This window comes from Athene cunicularia (genome assembly GCF_003259725.1).
Source record: "Athene cunicularia isolate RWA chromosome 7 unlocalized genomic scaffold, athCun1 chr7_part1, whole genome shotgun sequence".
NCBI classification, from domain to species: Eukaryota; Metazoa; Chordata; class Aves; order Strigiformes; family Strigidae; genus Athene; species Athene cunicularia.
The window spans coordinates 33943069-33967418 of NW_020799107.1; the positions used below are offsets into that span (position 1 = coordinate 33943069).

At 38.5% G+C, this 24350-nt stretch overlaps 1 protein-coding gene across 9 annotated transcripts in view; it reads right to left on the reverse strand.

The window, feature by feature from the left end:
- GTDC1 (glycosyltransferase like domain containing 1) overlaps positions 1 to 23893 on the reverse strand; it is a 179458-nt gene extending 155565 nt beyond the window's left edge. Inside the window, exons 1-3 of one of the 9 annotated variants that reach the window (XR_003398783.1) lie at positions 23836 to 23893; positions 19652 to 19772; positions 3424 to 3612 (exon numbers count right to left, since the gene is read on the reverse strand). The gene's annotated coding sequence lies outside the window, so the exon portion shown is untranslated. The other 8 variants (XM_026852565.1, XM_026852557.1, XM_026852558.1 and 5 more) reach the window with 8 other exon arrangements.
- Between the last annotated feature and the right edge of the window lie 457 nt (positions 23894 to 24350).

Here is a 24350-nt window from a genome sequence, read left to right on the forward strand (position 1 = left end):
CGACAAGACTTGCATATCAAAGCCTACATGTGGAAATCACTAACATTTATGGAGCCACTTAACTACAACCTGAAGCTTGAAACAAGTTACAGATGGACAGGTTGGCCTTACCTACCCAGTGTATGCCTGACACAAATAAATGAGAAACTGGAAGTTGTTCACCTCAGAGTGGCACTGGTGGTCTCCATCTAATCAACACCCCGTGTGCCCTCGGACTCACTACTCCTTTGTGTGTGCCAGCAGTATTTCAGTGTGTCCCTCCCCTATATCCTACACCATATGAAGTTGAGCATGATGATAGTATTTTAGAAAAAATAACTAAGTAACTTGGAGCCACATTTTTCAAGAGGAGAAGCTGAAAGTCTCACGGAGTTAAGTGAGACTTGGGTACCTAAATATTTAAATCATTTCCAAAAATGGCAGTTCAGCAAAGACTCAAAAACTTTTGGAAATATTATTCTGTACCATGTCAATCATACTTCTGTCTTCACAACATGCACAAGTTTTACAGTTCATGGTAAAAAAAATACACAACGTGTAACACTTGTGTGAACTAGCATATCTTTTTTTTTTCCCCCCATCACATCAAGTTCACTCACTTGGGGATTGCATCAGAGGTGAGAGAGATGCTGTTCTTCCTACATGAGGCTGTTTCTCCACAGCTACCTCTCCTCTCCCACCTGCTGATACACACCAGAAGACAACGTTACTGTAAGTTTATAGGACTCTCATCTCTGCCCAACTCACAAGGCTACTGTGGAGCCTGCTTGTCTGTGCAAGAAGCAACCTTAGAGGCATTACAGGTCTTTAGTGTCTGGCAAAACCCTCCTGACTGAGACAGCATCGTGGTGGTTGTGATTTGTGGAAGAAGGGAAGGGCCTGGAGTTTGTTGTTTACTCCTGTATCTCAAGCTTAATTAAATTTGAAACACAGTGGAATTTAGGACACAGACAAATAAAACATTAATCATAAGCAAATTCATAACTTAAACATATATAGTCCTTGGCATTTGATTTCATGTGAATAACAAAGTCTGTTATTTCCTGTAATAAGTTATAATTGATGTTTTCAGCCCTGTTCTCCAATCTCATGTATATCATCTGCCTGGAAGAGATGAACCTGTGTGCCCAAGCTATGGACATAATACCTTCTGCAACCCCACGGACAGTGAAACCACCCACACTGCAGATACTATAGTACATGAAAGCTTCTCTTCAGTGTTTCCACTCTGGCAATACCTACAGGAAGACGCACTACTCGAGAAATAGACTTTCCAAAAACTCTGACTTTTTCAAGAACTTTTTCATATGGCTTTGCTATCTCACTGGCTGCTACCAAAAGCAATCGAATTAGGCAAGTCTTTCCTACATTACACTGAGAATGACATACTATTAATTGATTGCACCCCACAGAATTTTAAAATACAAAAAAAAGTTGTTCTTATACAATTTACTCACTCTCTAAAGACTCCTGACTACGCAACTGATAGTTTTAGAACATATCTTTTTATTATTAAAGAGACTGAGTGAAGAATGATATGAAAAAGGCTGCACCTTTACAATAAAAAGCAGCTGAAAAACAGTTTAACAAGACACTTTTTAAAATTTATGAATAAAAGTTCCCTGAAAAACCTGTTACGAAGAAAAATAACTACTGTAAGGAAATTGCAAGATGAGAGAGGAAAAAAGTATCAGAAGCAAACAAGCCAATAAAAACTTCATTAGAATAAATGTACTGTAAAAGTCTGAAGAGTCTCCATGCTATGTAGACCTCTGATAATGGTACTGTGACATACAGTTACAGTGCCAGCACAGTTCTGATGCCTCAGAGTCGAATATACAAATCAAGTAGGACACCAGAAGAAATGCGTGTCAATATAACCAACACAATCTAAGCAATACTTGAATTCTCTGATGTCTTGTATGAACTTACACAGAAGCTCCTCCCTCATTGCAGCCCGTGATATTGTCTGTTATTTGACCACGTATTTTAATACACAGGAGCTTAAAACCTTTAAGCTTGCTACTCTTCGGTCAAATTTAGTACAAGTTGCCTCATAAATCCCGAAGATACTGGAAAAGAAAGGGGAAAGGAGAAAAAAAGGCACTGACACACACGATGTCACACCAGTTTGTTGCCTTAAATGGACCAGGTTTAAAACAGTTTTACATGCACAGAAACTATAATGATGAAGTATGAAGCCTTCCCTTAGACAGACAATCCCAGATGGTTTAAATGTTAAGGATACTGGGGAGGGGGATGCGTCCCTTAAAATACTGACCGATATGTCCACTACATGCAAAATCCACAGAAAAGTGATTATATTTTCATTTTGTTCTTAATTCACAAGTGTCTTGAAGATACAACCAAATTTATTAATTCTCAGTGTGAGGAAAACTAATTTTCCCCACCAAAAGTATAAAATACAGTCTCAACTCACTGTAGACTACCATTAGTTTGAACAGCAGAATTCCATATATTTTGATTTTTGGGGGGAGGACGTGGGGTGGTAAACAGGAAATATATATCTGAATAGCCAAACTTTTTTGGTCACCTCTTCCTATTTCATCGTAGGGGCCACCCGTCTCTTAGGTCTGTCACTCATGTACAGCCATATGAAGCTGGTCTACTTGAATTACAAGTACAGCACAATTGTTAACAGACACACCTCATTCATGATCTTAACATTTCCCACGTCTGCTGCAACCATGTGAATCCAGGTTTTGATTAAAAAGGAGAAAAAGAGAAGTCAGCAAGCATGTTGCTAATCTTGCCTCGAAGGAAAAATTCCTTTGATTTCCAAAACCTGTAACCTTATCAGACTTACCATACAGTGGAAGCACAATGTGAGCTGTACCATCGTTTCAGGGCAAGCACAGTAAAAAATCATTAATAGACATCTATTAACACCAAGACCTTCGTACCCATCGAGCTGGGCACAAAAGGCAATCGCATCTCCTTTTCTTTACGGGGCCAGTAAGTGCCACCACGCAACTGAGGCTGATGAAGAAAGGTAGTCCCCAGATTGCACACACTGAAGTCCTTAATGTAGAGTCCCTGCTGTCTGCTCAAACAAGCGTCACACGGAGAGAGGAGAAAAGCTGTTTAATTTGATCCATTAATGACCTTCTGAAAGGTAGCACCTTCACAAACAATTAAGAGTATCATCCCACACAGTGCTGGATGAAGCTGATCTAAGAAATTTGCTCTGGAAATGATGATACTCTGCACAGACACCGTAACTCCCAAGGAGAGGCAAGATACTGCAAGAGCAAGGAGCCCAGGACCCCGACCCTACAGTGAATTATTGGTCATGAGCCACTTAACTCCTGTCTCTTGTGTTTTCTGTCTGTTCAGTAGGGAACTACACACTTTCCCTTTTTCATCTAAGAAACATGTCATATTTATCAGAAGCATCATTACCTGCATCCAAAACTGGGAGCAGTAAAATACCAGGCTGTGCTGTTCTAGATGTCTTCAACAAAGCAGTTTGGGAATCTCGTCTATGGATCTCAGTGGTGAGCAGTACTTTTCCCCATCCATTCTATCTGCTTCAGGCCAATGGACAGATGATCAAGTGCAATTTTCCCAACTGTAATAGCGTTCTTAAATCTGAATAGAGTTGTGGGAAGAAAAGAAAAAAGGGTATGAGCTCATCTGGTGTAACTTCGAACTGTTTTAGGCTAACTAGTTTCATCAAAATACTACCCAAATAATCCATCACCCAAATAATAATCCCAAATACTTTCCTTAGTCTAGTAATGTCTGAAAAAAAAAAAAAAAAAAAGACTAGATACACATTTGAGCTAAAGGCAAAAGACAGGGGAGTCCACAATCACCTATGCCCACTGATCATCAAGAGTAGGTAGGTTTGTTTGCTTTACTACTGCCCTGTAGTGGAGGAGCAAGGTGAGCCTTGCCTTCTCTCCCCCAAGACCCTATCGACCTGCCCTGCCATTTAAGGTCCTCTCTACAGGAGATGGCCACCACTGTCACTCTTAAGCATGTCAGGGAAACACCCCACCTCAGCAGAACTCAAGACAATATACACATGGCAGTCTTGCAGCGCTGTGTAAATCGGTGTCAAGATTTTACATGTTAGTCTACTTCATGGTCTCTTTTGCACATAAGACGACTGCACTAGTCTTTTTGACAATGGCGTTATAGTCACCACAGATAATCACACCTCCAAGTCCTCCCCTGAGTCACAGAATCAAGGCATGGATGAGGTTGGAGGTGATCTCCAGAGGCCGACTAGTCCAAACCCTCTGCTCAAAACAGGATCAACCACAGCAGGTTCCACAGGACCATGTCGAGTCCTGAGTTATCTCCACAGATGGAGACGCCACAGCCCCTCTGGGTAACTTGTCCCAGAGTTTGACCAGTCACAGTGAAGAATTTCTTCCCTTGTTTAAACAGAATTTCCTGTAGTTCAGTTTGTGCCCCTGAGTCTACTTATCGCAAGGCTAAACTGTCCCAGCTCTCCCTACCTCTGCTCGTATTATGCCTATACTCCCAAAATGGGGTTTCCCAACCTAAGTTTTCTGCACCAGCTACAGTTTTACTGTATTTTGATGACTGAACTACATGACTAACTGTGAATATCTCTCTCCAGTATTCTTTGCACCACCTGAAAAATAAAGCAGCAAAAATTAAATGACCAACAAAACTGCTGATTAAGTGTAACGGGGCCACAAACTCATTGGAGACCCACTAGATGTAGGTCTTACTCATCCTGTTAAAAGTTACACTTTAAGCAACAGGACATTTTTAATTTTTTCTGTGTCTCAGCTACATATAATCCAAGTTTTTATATCAAAATATTGTGTTGTAATGATTTAATGCTTTAAAAGAAATTAGTTTAATATAGCAATATAGGCCAGACACACAATCCTATTAAAAAAAATACATCAGCTTTGTCTCACAAAGCCTTCTATCACGAAACCATAGTGACTGGCATTAATTACTCTTTTTTTTAGCCTTTAAGCTTCACTGACGGAAGTCCAAGTTAACCTTGACTTTACTTTGTCCTGGGCTAAATCTACTGCGACATCCTTTTTGCCCTTTTAAATACAGAAACTTTTTGGAAGTCTTCCAGTACTTTGAAATAAACACATTTACAAGATATGCAACAATTAACATGAGTGGTTCTAGAGGCTCCTGAGACAGTTCTCGAGTCCCTGTGATGTGATGTCCGGATCTGTTTATATAATTTTTTCATTTAATAGTTAATTTCAGAAATCACCCCTTTACCATCTTTAAGCAAAGTGGGTGTGAACTTTCTACCCCAAACAAAAAATGATATGGGAAAGGAGAAAAACACTGTAATAAAGTGTGCAAAGAGCAAAATTGCATTTTAAAAAGGAAAAAAAATACATTAAAACAGCACAAGTTTATGCTTAACAGTGTCTAAGAGAAAGAGCTGACTTTTTATGAGACACTGAAAATGACCATTTCACCCGGTAGATGGTTGCCTTGGAGCCAGAGGACTAGCTGCATTAGATACAAAGATGGCAAGATTGTGATGTTTATGCACCTAAAAGCTGGTAGCTGTCCACTTTTCGACTGCAAGTTAGATTACATATTTCTACTTATTTCTCAAAATGACAAGATTTAATATTTAAGTTCAGTCCTCCCAAAAGAACTTAAGGTTCTCAACAGCAGTGAATTTGTCAGAGCTTCCAAAGAAATAGGGTAGTAATAGGATGAGAGGATATTCTTCAAAACATAAATTCAAACTGGCAAAGTCTGAGGTCTTTTACTATTGAATACTAAGGGAATTAGTTGAAACGGCTCCTGAATCACCTGTAATCTTCTTCAAAGTCAGAAAAGCTCTCAAAGACATGAAGAGCTAGCACAAAACTTATTCCAAAATAGAAAAAAATTGGAGAAACAAGAATTACAGACAAGTAACCCTTACTTCCATACCAACAGGTTACCAAAACAAGCAATTAAATGATCTATTTGTACACACCTAAAGGACTGGCCAGTCAAGATTTGTCAAGGGGAGAAAAAAAAAGTCACATCAAACTAATCTTAATTTTCCCCTTTGACAAGAAATGCATCTTGACTGCAGTGAGGTATTTCACAAAACATTTTAGAACATTAAAAAAAGTGGAAATATGAGGTTGTATTGCTAAAATACAGGACCACCACAAGATGCAAAACTGCACTGTAGGAGTAAGTACCAGTAGTTTGCTGTCAGAATGGCAGAACACTGGAAACAGGCAGGAATCTGTCCTCAGTCTAGTATGCTTCAGTATTTTCACTGATGGCTTCCAAAGTATACACTTGAAAAATCTTAGCAAGTTACCCTGAGCTCTGGGAGATGTTGCAAGCAAATACTAGAATTTTAATATATCTTCAACTGAAGTGCCACTTTTGATTGAAAGCTTGAACCCTAAGAAAGAAATTTAGCCATAAATTCCATATTATAGTCTTTTACTCATTTTTTGTAGGTATATTTAATTAAGTCAGGAATGATTCAAACAAGTTTCATCCTACCAGAAACTAAGAGATGAACAATTCTCAGGATCCCTTCCAGATCAGATTTCTACAAGCGTAGTATGGATCTACACTGAAGCAATGGAAATAGAATGGAGAAAAATGGATGAAAAGATGCTTCCACCACATGAAGCAGCACAGAGGTCCCAGCTCTGCAGAGGCACAGATGACCCATCTTCACATATGTCCTACTAATCTTTACCAGGTCTGTCTAGTTCTGACTCTAGTTTTTCCATGCTGAACCTCAACGCCGAATAGAAGAACTCAGAACTAATTCCGAGTAAAGTCTACGTCACAATCCTAACTCCCTACACAGGCTGTTCTGCAAAGAGACATTGCTCAGCACAGTGTTTTTAAAAACATAAGCATCTCAAAAAGTTATCAAGAATGTAGTCAAATAGTAATATGTGTACACTGTGGCTCTTCAGTTAGTCAATTAGCAGAAAAATTAAGCCTCCTAACTTTTATCACTTTTAGATGTAAAAATATATATATATATATATATATATATATGTATCATGATTTTAAGAAATACAACTAAACTGAGCACTACTGTAATCTTCTAGTTATATTTTTGCCACGAAACATTTAAACGATGAATTCTTTATTTGAAGATGACTAATTATAATGTGCTCCATTTGGGGAACAAGAATTCAATATCCTCGTATCAATTAAGCAAAATGCACTCTCCTAGTTTAAGATTAAAAACTAAAACGCAGCCAAAAAGTCTCATCCTCCTATCTGTCAGATCATAGAAGCATCCAATCCAACAGGATAAGGTTGCCAGAAAACCCTAAGACTTTCCAAAAGATATTATTTCGTGTATGTGGCTTAGCTCCGAAGCTGAACCAGAAATGACATCCGAGCTTAGGACAGTAAGCCTTTTTGCCAATGAATTTCTTGTAAAGTCAACAATTATAATTTATTCTGATCCTTTGTGTCACCATATTAGTAGTTATTTTTCAGCAATCCCAGAGCAGCAACAAATAATGCCATAGAAGAGGACTGATATAATTACAGGCTGAAAAAGATAGGCCAGCACCCTTACACTCAAAACTACCCTCTGTGGCTCCTTCATACCCCATATGTTGCTAATAAAACTGTTTGAATCATACCTATGAGACAGTTTTACTGATATTGTATCAGGTCCCTAGGTTCTTTGTATGAGATACGATGTCACTAGCACTATAACTATGCAAATTTTGTGATACAGGATCCCACTGGACACAATATTACATACGTAATTCGCAGTATGAAACTGTGCATTAACAATAATTCTAGTGTTATATAAATGAAACCACTATGTTTATTGAAAAGCTCGCCACACTACAATGAAATCAAATTTAAAAAGCAATAAAGAGCGACTGATGTGCGCATAGGAAAGATGGCAACACTGGTATTTTTCCCCAAACAACGTAAATTTTGCTTTGTGACAATGCTTTACAGAAACTTTTAGCACCAATGCTAAACAAATGCAACTCCCCCCCCCCCAATATTTATTAATGACTTAAAACAGGAACCTTTTGAGCCCCATTTTTACAAACCACCATGTGATTATCAGCAAGGATCTGAACTGTATTCACATGCAAGCCTGAGTCTCAGTTTCTACTAACAAAAGAATAAATGATAAAGACTAAGAACTATAACAGTAAAAAAACAAAAACTTGGGGATATCAACACACATCGCACCAAAGCACCTCAAAAGTATCATCTTCTGGTCAGAAAACACCTGTGCTCTAATTCTGCATCGGACTTCAAATATGTGGATGACCCCAAGCACATCCCAGCTCACACCATGGGCATTAAGGTCTCTTATTGTTTCCTGCATAAAGCATAAGTGCTTTATATACATCCCTGCAAAAAGGCATGTCTGAAATATCTTAAAAATTAGTGTTGCAAGAAGAGACAGCAGAGGTGCAATCAGAAATCTGACAGTACAAGCAGCTTGATACACATTCCTCTCTTCTGTGTTTCCAGTGATTTCTTCCCTCCGCTATTGATTTATTGGTTTGCTGCAGGTGGAGAATACGGGGGCTTGTAAAAAGAAGTCTATTTTTAAAAGAAATCTGGAAAAAAAAGGTAACAGGGTAGCATGATAAAGTGAGTCTGGTAAAGAGCCAGGCTTAGGAGATAAAAGTATGCTATTTCACCAAGGTGCTGTGAGAATTAATAAGCCAGATAATTTTATAAAGTAAATTGTACAGTAGGGGGAAAAAAAAAAAAAAAAAAAAAACCACACACACACAGAGCTCACTATTCCCTGGAAATACTTTTTAATGCCTTCAACTACAGATAGAAAACACAAATGACACACACCACAACTATCTAAGAAGTCTCAAACTGAAAAGCACGGACTTTAACTAAGTGATGCAAGGTTTTACTCCACGGAAGAAAAGCGGATTGTAAGCAGGCACTCAGTAAGCAAGAAGCTGAATTGACTGTTTCCTATAACTTGTGTGCTTCTACTACGGGGGTAGCTTAAGCAGTAACTTCTCCTAAAGGTTTCCTTGACACCACCCTCTGCGCCATACGAAAATGGTAATAGATTTACTCTCTATTTAAAAATAAATAGCAGCTTAGATGACATCTTACGAGGCAGAAAGTTCACGTTCCATCTCATGAACATTCTGCCCACTGGTACTGCTGCTACATTTTATCATCATACAATTCAGAGAATTCTATACCTATTTTCAGTGTTTGAAAAAAACAAACCTCTCCTCCTTAAATATGGCCCAAAGCTGTTATGAAGCAACTTATTTTTAGAAAAAGCACTTATGCAGATACTCAATTTTAATTAATAGTCTCACTGACTTCAACATTTGCACAGCGAGACAACTCCACGCTTCAATTAAAGCACGCACATAAATGCTTTGCTGATTCATGGCCAAAAGCATGACAGGAACATCATTATATAAAATGCTTGTAAAATTTAAAGAAAAAAAACAACAGCAACCTCACCCTCAAACAGAGCATTAGGAAACCTGTAAAACTCACAGCATGAGCAGGACTTACAGGTTGCTGAATATATACGAATGCTAGGGCCAAGATACATTCCAAAAAATTATTTCAGAGTGGGCAAAAGAACTTTTGAAAAAATATCCTAAGCAGAGACTACACAAGCCCCCAGCTCTCCATCCTTGGCATCTACTGTCTGCCAGACTGGGTTTTCAGGAGTTGAGGATTCTTTACCAGAGGAGCAGAGGCAGCTGCGCCTTTACTTCTGATGACTTGCTCTGCTTTTCCATTGTTCACATAGCAGATAAGTGAATTTCTTTCAACAATTTATTATATCCAGTTCAGTTCTACCACAGATCACACTGAACACCTTCTGCAGACATTCACTTCCAAGGAACAGTCACTTTGAGTTTCAACACTGCCTGTCATAAATCTATATAAGTCAATATAAAACTCTGTAAACCTATAATCAATCTGATTTTGAAATAATATGACACACAAGAAATACCAGTTAAGTTTTCTTCACTATCTATGTAACATCATAAACTGTAAGCTTTAATTTTTAGGCAGAATCTTTAAAGGCAGTTGGTAACAAATTTTTCTTGAAACACTTTCTGGTCCTACTTATAAGCAAAATTGTGGTAGCTGATGGGCTGCAGCTCACTACTACCAACTCATAATTTTAGAATTTTAAACTTAGGAAACCCTTCATTCCAGAACAGCCAAGCAATACTTGAAAAATCATCCCCCACACACACACTTTTATTAAGGCATCAGGAGTTACAGCTGATAGCAGCACTGAGCCAAAAGTAAAAATGTGGAAGTAGTAGCCACTAAGAGTTAAACTGTTTAAAGAAAAGCTAAGGATGAGAAGGGGCTTCCCAAATAACCTGCCTCCTTTCTCCATCACCCCAACAAACAACCAGGTGCTGTGCAATGAACGTGGCTGCTGGACCAATGCAGAAGCCACAGGAGTTTGCTGCTAGCTGGGGTGCTCACCTCCTCGTGATGCTCCTTTGGGTGTGGGTTACAGTGCAAGCCTCCAACCAGCCCCAGAACAACCACCTCCTCACAACGTATGCTTCAGGAAACCACTGAGCTAAACACTCTTCCACTTGCAAAACCTGCAACAGTAATATTCATCAAACAAGGCTTAGCATTGCAAAGCTGCCCTACAGCATCAGCAGCAAAGAGAGACCAGGTCACATCTCCATCCCCTGGAACGGCAGGAACAGGACAGCCCAGACAACAGGCAACTTGAGCAACAAAATGGATAGAAAAGTACAGGTAGAAAATGAACATCCGAGCAGTTTTCTACAGGCCCAATTTAGACCCAGGGCAGCAATTAGCTCAGCATTAGCCTTGCCAGGCTGCCCTGCATTCACAAGGTAGCACACGCAAGCTAAAATAAAGCCAGGCCAAACCTGACTTGGCTCTGCACAGCACCAGCTTGTGTGTTTCTCCAACCGTTTCACACCTAATTTACAGAGTACATTATCCATCCACATATCGCTGAGATCTAACCTGAGAAGTGACTAGAATCAAAATCAGTTAATTGATTAATGCTTAAGTGAAACATGGAATGCAAACACAACACACCAGAAGACTTTCTGAAAATGCATTATTTTTATTCCGACTCCATTAAGCAGTCCAGTACTTTTGAAGGATTAATGAAAAAGCTATCAAGAAATAATACAGCAGAGGAATGCTGATTCTCGTTGAACATGCCAACACATGATGAAGTGCAGAGACCTTTTCCATAGTAAAGAGTCAAGCCAGGATGTTCAGAGAACTACAAAGACATGTGAACTTGCTCACTTGATCCAGAAGCTGAGTTTATTTGATTTTTATGAAACAGTGTTTTGATAATTCCTTCCTGAACCACAGACTCACTCTAATACTCCTCAATTAACAATACAACATAGTCATTGTCCTCACAAAATTGACAACAGATTCTTTGACACCAAGGTTTAGTAAGGAATAGAAAAGTCTGCCTAAACACCTAGAACAGAAAACATTTACCTTAAAATAAATACCAATTCACTTAAAAGAGAATTCACTGAGTGTGTATACACCCCTAAGGATTATTTCCACAAACTTCACTTGTTAAGGAGGACACAATGTTTCATTTACAACTGTTATTTTTTTTTAATCAGGAACTAAAGACAAGTCCAGAAGGAGCATGAGTAAGTAGGTTTCTAACCAAACAATTTATAGAGATGCTTTTTAATAGGACCAGACAAAACATTCCTTAAAGTTGCATTTACAACTCAAAGCTGACCTCAGGCATCACATTCAGTAAGTACGAGACAGGCTATGTGGATACTGACTTTAATACTACTACATGGGCAAATTTTGCACAAGATGTGCTCTTGAACAAATGTTTTCCAATGTATTAGGCATACAGAAGCTTTTTTCTGCATCAAGAACCGCATGTCACATTCCTCAAACAGTTTCTTTTCTTGACCAAACATGCTGTGGACAACCTACGGAGGATGCCCCTCGGTGTTGCTCTTTGAGGTTCTCATCTACAGTTTCCACTAACAACGAAAATATGTGGATTTTTTCCCCCTCAAAAATCACAGTCACACTTTGGATCAGTTTTCCTAAGCACATGTGCCAAAAAATACCCTAAGTGATTAGAGACTTTCAACACTAACAGAAGCTCTGATAGAGATTTTTATTGACTTTAAATCAAGCGCAGATCCAGATCCCACAATAATGCAAAAGCTGGGAGAGCAGAGGACAACAAGCAGCAGGAGTGGCTGCGTAAGATGCATGAGAATCCAATAACAAAACTAGTAGCTGGTCTAATTCAAAACACAAATGGTAAGGAAAAAAAAAAAAAAAAAAAAGTAATTCCACACTTACAAGGCCTTCCTAGAACTGCTTAGGCATAAAAGACTGGTCAAATGAAATGAGATATATGTGCTGTACATCCCAACATGAGCCTTGCAGGGGGGGCACTTCACTCAGGACCGTGACAGACCCACAGCCCCTCTCACCAGAGCGGGTAACCTTAATGTCATAATCAACCTCACCTACAAATGCACACTCGTATCCTACCACAGTCCCTATGTTCTCTCCACATACATGTTTTTTTGGATCTCTTCACCCAATCAAGAGCTACAACAAGCAGCAGGAGGAGAGCTCGGCCACAAAACTACACAATGTCTACAACCTTTTCCCAATACTTCACATTTCCTGCAGCAGCTCTACTAAATCCTTGACCATACCTCAAATCGTCAGGTTTCTCAAGATCTTTCAGTTCCGAAGAGTGACCCCTACTCATCTGATCAAACAGATCCCTTCAACAGATTTTAAATTATTTTAAATGCTTAAAGACAATGCCTCAGTCTCTTACTTGGATGCTATAAAATGTTCTTGGGAAAAGTCTTGTTAGCAGAGACTACACGCTCTAACAGCATTCAACCTTTAAAACAACTGTCAGCAGGCCAAAGCCCCAGATCCGCATCCCAATACCCAAACTGCAAACCATCTCCCTGAGCTTCATAAAATTAACCAAATGTTTAAGACTGGACACATTTAAATTCTTTGTACTCCACAGATTACAGTACAATTAAAAGGCTGGAAACAGAAAATTGGCTTAAACTGAAGTTACACAATTGGGTGGGCAGAATGCTTTTGTCTGCAAGAAAGCATTTACATATCTAACATAAGATATTTTAAATAGGTTTATACTGACTTAAAAATAGAAATTTAAATAGATTCTTACTGCAGTAAAAGGCATGCTTTATATCTGAGTAACTAGATCACCAGATGTAAAAAAAAACCACCCCACACCCCACAGATTCCCCACGCAGAATATGCATGCTCTTGAGCATTTATCTTTCTGCCTCAAACTCTTCAAGTTGCAGGGCTTTAGACCATGACAATAAATTAAATAAAATTCAGAATATAATGTTCTAATACTATCTTCACAGTTAAATACAATACTGGCAAATGCTTACCAGGTTACACATGCTAAGCCATTCAAGTGATAATCATAATGATGAATGTGTAATCTAATACCCATTCGCTTTGATTTATATGAACCATCATACAGAAGTCTCACATATCCATTTTAAGTCAATGGGAACGATCCCATTTTTCCTGACCTGAATCAGTGTTTGGTCTAAACTCAGGCACCTTCTTTTTTTTCTTTTTGCATTAAACAGATTCTGTCTTTGCACATAGTTAAAGATGCCTGGGGCCACACAGTCCTTTGCAATCTCAGCAACTGGCTCTATCATTAATGCCCTGTGATAGACTTGGTGAAAAAAATAAGATCAACCAAATTTCCCCCTGCCCTTCCAGCTGTGGGAGAAACAGATCAGCCTATTCTTTACTTCAGAAGAAAAAGCCCTGCAAAGGGCAACCTTTCCTACAAAATACAGATCATTAAGATGGAATACTGAACTACTTAGATTCTCACTTCTTGTTTGTGTAACTGGGATTTCATTGCACTTATTTCAGGATGCTCTATACTTTTTAATATATATATACGCACACATATATGTGTATATATATATATATATATATACACACACACACACACACACAATAGCTTGTTTCTGAAACCACTGTATAATGGAAGGCTTGCTTACACCATCAGAAAGAAATCACCCAATAAGTCATTGCTCTTATTCTCAAAGTATCATGCCCCTGAGACAAACTGCAATTCAAACAAGCTTCACTGCAGCCTGCCCTGAATGCACAAGACACTAAACCATACAGTATGGAGAGGAAAACGCAGGTGTGGAGTGCCAGCTGCCTAACAGGTAAGTGTTACTTATTTTGACAAGCCAAAGTTATGCTAGCTGTCCATTGGAGAGAGACAGTCTTCTCCTCAAGACTGTTAATTCTCTTCTAGAATATAGAATCTAGACTAAAAATTCATATTGCAGCATCTAAACCTATGTAGTTCCCATGCAATGCTCTAGAACAGCTTTTACTCTAAGGTCCAGTCTACACCGACCTAGGTAACAGCATACCACATCACCCTGACTTAAACACACCTTACATAACAGAAAAGGATTGATTACTTACATCAGCCCTCATCCCAAAATAGCAATACTAACAGATTAATAAAATACATTATTTTGGGGAAGGAGAAGCGGTGTGGGCTGCAATCATCCTGAGTCAGACCGGACAAGTCACATTACGCTACCTGATGCTACACCGCCAGGCACAGTAAAAGTAAACCTGGCCCAGGCTTGTAAATCCCAGTCTACAGAAGCACCAGCAAATAAAATAATTTAAAAAAAAAAAGACTAAAAACCCAGGCTTTTAAAGTTTACATAGAGCTTCCAAAAGATACCAAAGCATAGAATTTTTACTTAAATTCCTGAATGATCTGAAGATAATAAAATTTCTCCCTCGATCAAAACACATTTAAGTAAAATTCATGGCAAACAACTCAATGTTTTTACATTTTGAGACTGCATTTAAGAATAAAATTGCTTCCTTTGAATAGGACATAATACCTGCCAACTCTCCAGACAAAGGAGAATCTAAGGAGTTTCTAGAAAAAGAGATTTGAGGGTAGGAGACAAGCATCACATTATTATTAAAGAGTACAGACAAAAAAATATTGTCAACCAAATACAGGAAACTTGGAAATAAACGCCCTTGTATTTTGTTAATACAAAGATATCACTGAATCAAAGCTTGACTTCTCAGTCTGAAGACAGTTAACTGATGAAAGCAGAGGTTATGAAAAACTGTAATCAAGTTACATAAAAGTGTACATGGAAAAGTGGTTAATAGGGTATTAAACACTTGGGAGAGGGAGGTTGGGATTGAAGGCTCAGACTAAAAAACTGAAAATATAAAAATTTTGACCCCCCCCGACCTTATATGCAGTGCAACGCTTGGAAAAGAGAAACACAGCTACAGCCAGGAGGGCAAAAACAAAACCACATTACTGCAGGCAGCCGCAGAGGATGACTACTACTACTACTCTAAATTTTATCCTCAAATCTTATGACAGTAAGTTGCGAAGTGTTTTTCCTCTCCACATCTCTCAGACAATTGGGATTTAAGGACCCAGTTATTTTTCTGATGTCAGGGACTACGAGTTAAGGCCTGGAACACCGTAAAACATTTATGTCAGAGAGGCTTTCATTCCATCCTACGGTGGGACTACAGAAGGACCTCATCAGAAGTAAATCCTTCTCTTTGATAACACAGTGCACGATCATGTCAAACAACATCACTGACATTTGAAATTCAACCTCTCCCACATCCATCGCTCCCTGTAACCTGCTCAGCAGAACCACCTGCTTGGAAGAGCATATTTCACTAGATCTTCCAATGAATCCGTGCCAGAAAGAGATATACACACTCAAAACTGAAACTTAAAAATATGTAACAATTAAAGATCCCATAACACCTTCACATACTATTCCTTGGCTGGAAATAAAGCTCAGTAAGTAGCATTTATCATTTTTATTGACAACACAAAATAGCTTCGTGTAGTAGAGACACACTGAATGGAACCATCTGCTTTCATGCAAACTCTCACATAGTATGAGTTACATGCAAACACAACACCTAACAGAAAGACTATGAGTACAGAAAAACATCTAACTTCTCATTCATAAATGTGTCTAGATCCTATTTAGAATAAAATCATTTAGTACCTGAGTCTATGAAAAGACACAGTTGTGTTAAACTATGAGAACCCCAAAGCCAAACTACCACCTTGAGAAATGCTTTAGCCTTACCAGTTTGCACTCAACGTTTCCATTTTTGCAGAGACTGACTGCAGAAATAGCATCCAAACAATTTTAATTTGTGACCCTTTAACAGAAATAATTTCTTAGACAAGTTTTTATATTCCATCCCATGTTCTTCCAAGGAAGACCTACCCAAAAATACTTCACATGAAAAACTAAATGTTCCCAGTGACAACTCTGATCACATCATTTTTTTTGCACATGAACATGAAAAGACGCAACAACAGCAAAACACACTAGTTATTCTTACAACTTCAAGACTAAATCCTAAATATAGTTATGTTTTCAAGTTGTCTTTCCTGAAATTCAAATAATATATTCACTGCTTTAACCAAAAGCTAGCAAAGTACAACTTGTATTGTGCTGCAGGCCATAAAGTGAATGTTCTTTATTTGAATCACGGATGGATGAAGATGAAAAGTAGTTTCTAAAAATTTGCAACAGCTCTGACACTACTGTGTATTCCTCATCACAAGTTATCCCTATCTATTTATTGGGCTTACTCCAGACTGTTTACTACTTTCAAAAAGATAATTTTCATCAATTTGCCATCAACCACAGGAAACTGCACAGAATATGGCCAGAAGCCCTGGCTGAAAAAAAGGGCGCAGGGGTAAAAGAGAAGAATTGTTGCTGCTGCTTCAGTCAGGGTGGAGGGGCTGTGCTTTAAAAGTAGCATTTGGTAGTGAATTTTGTCTTTAGCACAGCATTCAGGTGGTATTTTATTATCACCCACCTATCTTAAGTAATCATTCCATGCCTACAACGTGACCACAGGTACATTATTTTATTGCAGTGTAAACACCAGCCTTTAACAAATCCACGACATCTGACTGAAACTACCTCTAGAAGCCATCACAACTGCAAACCCTGCCTACCCCTATGAGCAACGAATCTTCTGCACAGCACCTGAAAGGGCAAGGAGAGCCCTACAACTGATTCCAGAGCTTCCCAGACGATCGCAGGACCCTAAGACAGAGGTGAAAATGTAGATACGCTGTCACCACATGCAACACAGTCTTGCAGGAGCAAGAGCTGATGGAGCCCTGACCTTCCTACAAGCTGCCATAGTTCAAACTTACAAGTAGGGCAACACCAGACATAAGTGACTGCTGCTGTTTTCAAAGACTTGATACTTTAAAGGCTAAAGCCCCTGTTGCTAGCAAAGCCCTTTGCTAAGATTTTTTTCTCTTCTTTCTTCAGATACCATTTGCTGTGGCATAACAAAAGCTTCCAACTTAGGTGATTCTTCAAAGGACTCTAGGAAACACCTGGAGATGTTGCAAGATGCTGGACACCAAGAGAAGGGTATGAAATGCCTACGCTGCAACAAAGATGATCTGAAATCCTATGTCCAAGCTTGGACATGCAATTAGTGTCCCAGAACTAGAAACACCAGAGCCTTTTAGCTTGAAATCATACAGAAATTACCAGCAGACTCCCTTGTGAGATGTCATCCTTACCAAAGGCATCCAGTTAAATGACAAAGCAAGCATGGACTTTGCTGGCAACTCTCAGAACTCCCTAAATACTCCCCCATGCACTCACACCACGTGCAGTCTAAAACACCATCAATAAAACCTGTATATAACAACATTCCACTGATTCTTCCAATTCTTTTTTTTTGCATATATGATGCACATGTACAAAGATTTTACTTGCGTATACAAAAACTCAGTAAAATAAAGCTAAAACAACATGAGCTGCAACACAGGATTTTTTTTGAACTACAAGGAAGAATCAAACCAGTATTTCTGTGATTTGCTTTCCCACTATTTAAAATGGTTTCTGTACACCTTTGTTAAATAAGCTGAGTAACAGTTAACTTATCACAACATTTTTTTTTCAAACACTTACCACTACACACTGCTGATAAAGAAGGTTTCATCCTAGAACCACTAAAACTTTTCCTCTCAAAGCAAGACAGAAGCAGAGGCTTAGTCACTATTCACGTAACAGAATCACAGAAGTTTTCAGAGCAGTTTACAAAAAATTTAAAAAAATGTATTATTTCTCAAAGCAAAACAATACATTTGGAAGATGTTTGCTCTCAGTACTGAGTAACACTTGTCATACACCTGAAGGGGTTCCTTAAGCAAGTCAAATCTACCCAGCAACTCTGATCAAACCAGCTTCACCCATGTTAAAAAAATGGAAAGCAAGAAATAAAGGTAGATTCTTAACGTACCAACAGTTTCTTCTGATTTCACAAAGAGGGCATCAAAAGAATAAACACTGAAAATCTTGGTCATCCATTAAGGCAATTCTTACACCCAAACAATTTGATAACGTAACATTGTGTATCCAAGCCAGTTTTTCCATAAATTATGATCTAAACAGAATAGTAGTCAATTCACCAAAAGATATCAAAGATATCCCTTTATTACAAATGATCCAAGTATCTCCCTTGAGGCTATGGCTATCAGAAAACATTTAGTTAGCTCCCAAGCCAATACTTTTCGTATCTGTTTTATTATGAAACTGTAACACATTTCCAATAACTTTTAGCTTTCTTATACAGAGCAACAAATAATTTCCCAGAACCCTTTGGAAAAATCTGACATGCGAAATTATTCTCTAGTCAACTTGTGTATTAAGCTGAAAAAAAAAAAGGTATATCAGATCATTCGATCATTGGATGGAATGGGAAAGTATTGGAAGGTTCAGGACAGATGGACCAACTTCAGGTCATATAAAATACTACCAAGGCTGTATTTGAAGAAAAATGTGAAAGTTCGTGAAAAGCGCCCTGGGTGAAAAAATACTTTGTGTTGCTAAGAAACATCATCCCTGATGATGGATGAATTAAATTGTCTCAGTTAGTAGAGCCAACTCCAGGCATCCCTCGTTTATTAGTAGAATGTTTTCTCGTATTGGTAATTTATTTCAACAGCTACATACAAATAAAAAAAGCCCTACCTTTAAATAAATCTGAGAATTTCAAACTTGCATAATTAATGCTAGAAAACAGAACAGGGTTCATATCTTGAACAGAATTTAATAACTACATTTTCAAAGTTTACATTTTAAAATGTAATATTAATACATCCAAACGATTAAGAACTTATTTTAAGATAGTCTGCCATGAAATATACAGTTCAACTTCCAAAATTACTCTATATACAATCCAGTGAAGAATAAAACTCTTCAAGTATTTCTGAGGACTGAACAACATAAATATTCAGGTAATCAAATTTTAAACATCACTGAGAGAAAAGCATATTCATTTGTCATGTACTGTTATGATGACACCAACATAAAAACTAAGCATGGAGGAAATAATGCAAAACACCTGCTTTTCTCATTTGGAGGTTGTCTTCATGTTTCACCCAGTTTCTCCTTTAATATATTACTCACAGGCTGTTTCTTCTGCAGAATGTATTTGTGAACTTACAGCAGTGCATCTTTCCATTTCTGAAGGATGTTTTCTGTCGAACCCCCACAGACCATACCTGCTTTGCCTGCCGCACACTGTGTTAAGTGAAGTCCTTTCAAAAACGTTACAGCTGGAGCAGAGGAAGGCCACCGGCTCGCCTCTTCCCAAAGGCTGCACGAGGGGCCAGAGGAGCTCTCCTGAAAGGGGAAAGAAAAGCAAGCACATCTCACCTGGCACAGCCTTCGAGAGCAGGGTGAAACAGCAGAGGGGAAGCACAGCAAGCAGGGAGCCCCGACGTAAGCAGGAGAGTCCTGAGATCAGAAAGGAGACATATGACTGCTGCTCAGAGATGATGGAAAAGGGCAGAGTTTTCTTAACAACTCAGAGAGGAATATGCAGAATTTTATGCCACACAGAAACAAGCAGAGTTGCTGTATGGAGAATAAACCAAGGGCAAAGACCGACTGTGCAAGAACACAGTTGGCAAAGGGAGAATCATTAAAGAAAATTAATTTGAATTTGTCTGAAGGCAAGGCTTTGGGATTTTCCTTCTTATTATTCTAGATTGTGTTCTAATGAAGATTCTGAGCTAGAAGTCCCAAGTTCTAGCAGTGGAAAGCTCAATTTAAGGAAAAAGGTGAAAAACCCTCTACAAACTGGTCTTTGGATCCCGTCACAGCTTCCAAGTCAGAAAGTACTATGCACATAGAATCTTCTTCCCAAATAACACCACCACGGAGAGGAGTTACCACTGGAGAGTCTGGGAAGAAGTATTTAATAATGATACCAATTTGGCTGCGCTATAGGAGATGTGCTTCCTGTGGGCCAAATGGGGAAGAGCTTTGCAATCTAAGCAGAAGCATTTCAAAACCTCAAAGGACATGTCTTATCTGCACCACTTCTGCTTCTGGAATCCCAGAAATCCTGAAGACAGAAGGCAGATCAGACTGCAGCTTTCCTTGGCACAGATGCTGCAATCACATCTGCCTTAACCGTAAGGCACGGTCCTTGCTACTTTCCAACTCCCCAGCAGCATCTCTTAGTTGCTTCGGTTTTTTGGAAAGGCCAGCACAGAGGATAAAATAAAAAGTGTTTCTGATCGCATCAGATACACTAAAACACTAACATGAAAGAAAAATGCCTGCAGATTATGTTCCAAGCAAATAGCATGAAAGAAAATGTTTTCAAGTAGACATACCCTTTCTTCCCCTCCTCCCTTGCCTACATGATTCACAAAATAACATTTACATCAAATACTGAGATCTGCCTGATCAAAGATTATTTTTTTTTAAGTCTTGATCTAGCAGCCATGAAGAATGACCACTTGTGTAGAGATACATATCAAGTTACTCAGCCACAGAAACATGTGCACACATATTTATCCAATTAATTACAGGTGATTTTTACACACCACTCCAAGGAACTGAACCACCATCAACCCAGGTGTGCAGATCCATGTAAATGTCCCCCAAGATTTTTTCTTTTATCTCACTAAAGATTCCCTCCCTAAACACCTATAGCTACAACGTCTCAACGTAATTTGCCATGTTCCCCAGTACAAGAAATTCCCAAGCAAAGAACCTTGAAGACAATGAAGGGGTCACAGCCATCCTGCAACCCAAAGGTTGGGTCTGCATCAAGGTACAGGCTGCAGGACTCCAACCTCTTGGCCCTCACATCATAATGCAGACAGCATTGTCAGTGCAGGATTATTTAATGTTTTCATTTATTGCTTGGATGACAAACAATACAGTTGCAAAATTTTGCACTCACCTGTGAAGGGCTGCAAGCATTCTGAGAAGCAGAGACAGAATTGAAAAAAGTAGGACTAAGTGATTAACAGAACTGAAATTGGGGTTTTAATACTGAGTTGAAGGCAAAAAGTGAAAAATTAATTTGAAATTGTATTAACAGGAGCATCACTTGCAAAAGATGGTAAGATTTATTCAATTCATCCCCGATGCTGACTGATTAAGGTTGTACATTATGTTCAGGCCTGGATACACAGATGTAGGAAACTGAGAAAAGCTCAGAAGAAAACCTAAGCGATCAGAGTAAGTTAAAGGGAAACGGGCTTGTTGAGTACAGAAAAAAAGTGAGTAAAGAAAGAGGGTGCAGGCTTCAAAACAGGTTAACAGCAGTTAGAAAAGTTACTATCATGTCCCATTACTGCAATATCCACAGCAGAAAAAAAAGCAAACAACAAAATAAGAAGCATAACGGGTTAAGAAAAAAACCAGAATAGTATTAGAGGAAATATGCTACCTCTAGGGATAGTTAAACAATGGATTAGGTTATGGAGGGGTTACACAAATCTTCAGTGATTGGTTTTAAGACCTGGTAAGATGAACATGTTCAGAAACGATCTGTACATACCTATCTGGCTTTACAATGAACACTATATGCTCATGCATACAGTACAGGGCCTTAGTGTAGAGTGGATGGCCTCCAGAGATCTGAGTTTTCTTTTCTAAACCTAAAGGCTGTATGAGTTTAGGCTCCTGCCAGGCAAATCAGCAGGTGACTTGACTGCTCCTTAGAGCTCCAAGCAGGCTTTTGATATCTCTTTTTTCTAAATAGCCAAGGCAGTCTGTGATTGACAATTTTCTATCACATCAAGCATGCTACCTTAAATATGAAGTACTCTGAATGATCCACTGGGGAAATAAAGTCAGAGTACAGAAAAGGCAACAGCAACTGATCCCCAAAATCCAGTCCCGAGAAGGAAATCGAAACTGCCAAACTGCGCAAGGACGCACATCCCACCAGTACCTAGAAATACAGGTAGTTATTTTTGTTTCTAACACCTACAATAAATAAGCCTTAATAAAAAGAAGTATTTAATAAAGTACTTAGAGAAATAAGGATGGAAGGTTTGACGTGTCTAAGCTTATTTTCACAGCGGTATGAAAGGAAATGAGGTAGAGTCAGAGCTAATTCTCCTTATATAATTTCACATGGAATGATTAGTTCTGCCCCAACAGTAACAGCTTTCCAGAGGGTCCTACTTGTCGCCAAGATTGCATACAGATGCTGTAAGTGTAGCTTCCCTATTCTCCACTGACAACCAACTTAAAAGGCCAATATAATATTCATTTTACTATAGAATGAAATTCACAGCATGAATAGTAAAATAATGTCACAGCTACCATGAAACTGCAGTTGCATGTTGGGGGTTGTGACTTTTAAAAGTTTAATCATGAAACAGATTCATAAAGAGGCACATGCAAAGCAGCTTTCTGCTTCAGCAATGTCCTGTGGTCGTTAGGGTTGTCTAAGCACGGCATAAGCTGTGGGCTCACAACAAGAGGGCAAAGGCACCAAGGAGCATTCGTGTCACATGCCCCTGCTGATTTTTTTTTTATTTTTTTTTTAGACGGCAGGTTTTCAATCATTACTGTGCTGAATGCCTCTCCTCTCTTAAGCCTGATTAGGAAAGACATTCCACATGCACGGGGCTGCTGAAGGTGGTGGAATTCCATAAATCACCTGGGTCGCTTCTGGGTGAAATACCAATTACTGGCAATTCATCTCAAGGAGGCCAACAAAAAAAGCCCCACAAGAAACACCACTCAGCCCAACAGTGAACATATCACATGGATAATCCTAAAACTCTTTGCAAAAACTTGTAATGGGTATTAGTACTTTTATAAAGCACTGTTTTGTATTTAATCCTTGAATAGACACTAACAGAAAAGCCATATTCAATTCCAAGATTGCTACTGCAAGTTCCAGATCAGCTTCTACTATTTCTTTTTAAAAATATGCTGTTTTTTAAAGGATATATAATAATACACATCTTTCCAGGGAGAGATAGCCTACCTTAGCATATTTAACTATCAACGAAAAACCTAAACAGCTCCCTGGAACAGCATGTCAAATAATATTATGAGAACTTGAAATGTGTATATTTTGCACTTATTAGCACAACCATTTGTTTTACAAAAGACCTACAGATTAAATACAAAGCATGCTATTAGTTTTAGGCACAAGAACGACCAATTTTTTACGCCTTGCCAGAAATAATGAATAATTAGGCCAGCACCACCCTACAGTCATTTCCATAAATCCTGCCTTTAGATTGAAACCACAACAAAAAAGAAAACTGACTTAATGATAACAAAAAGCTTATTTCTTGTTAAAGTTTTCTTAAAGCAAGATCAGGACAAGAAATTATTCTTCAAAGCCAATAAGATATTACCGTTTATTTGAAGAAGTTTAATTTATCTCAAGCCACAAAGTTATTACTCAGAAACTCACTCCATTGAACTGCAACCCAGTAGACAGACGAGGTGAACTGCAAAACTTTCACCCGGGAAATCTCAAATCACAGACGTTCACAGAATACTCTGCAAAGTCATCTTACAGCATATTCCTTGCATTAACCTCAACAACAACCAGAATATAAAAGATGCAGTTTGTTCAATTACTGTGGAATTTTTGTTGTCTGGGATATTTGTATGTAAAGTAAATATCAAAGCAGAAGGTTATATAGGAAATAAGACACTGAGCATCAGATGAAATGAGGATCCGTACTTCAATTAAGATTTTAGTTTTTAAATTATGGAAAATATGGTGCTTCTCAGAAAGTACTTGTTTAATTATATGCACCAGGCAAGATACTTATAAAAAACACCTTGTTTTCACAACGCAACATGGACTTCATTCCTGTTTTATTTACAAAGGTGTCACCTGGTAAATAAAGCACAATGAAAACAAAAATCAAGATCTACACTGTCAAATAATCCAGGATAATGTCATTCACACAACTCTGG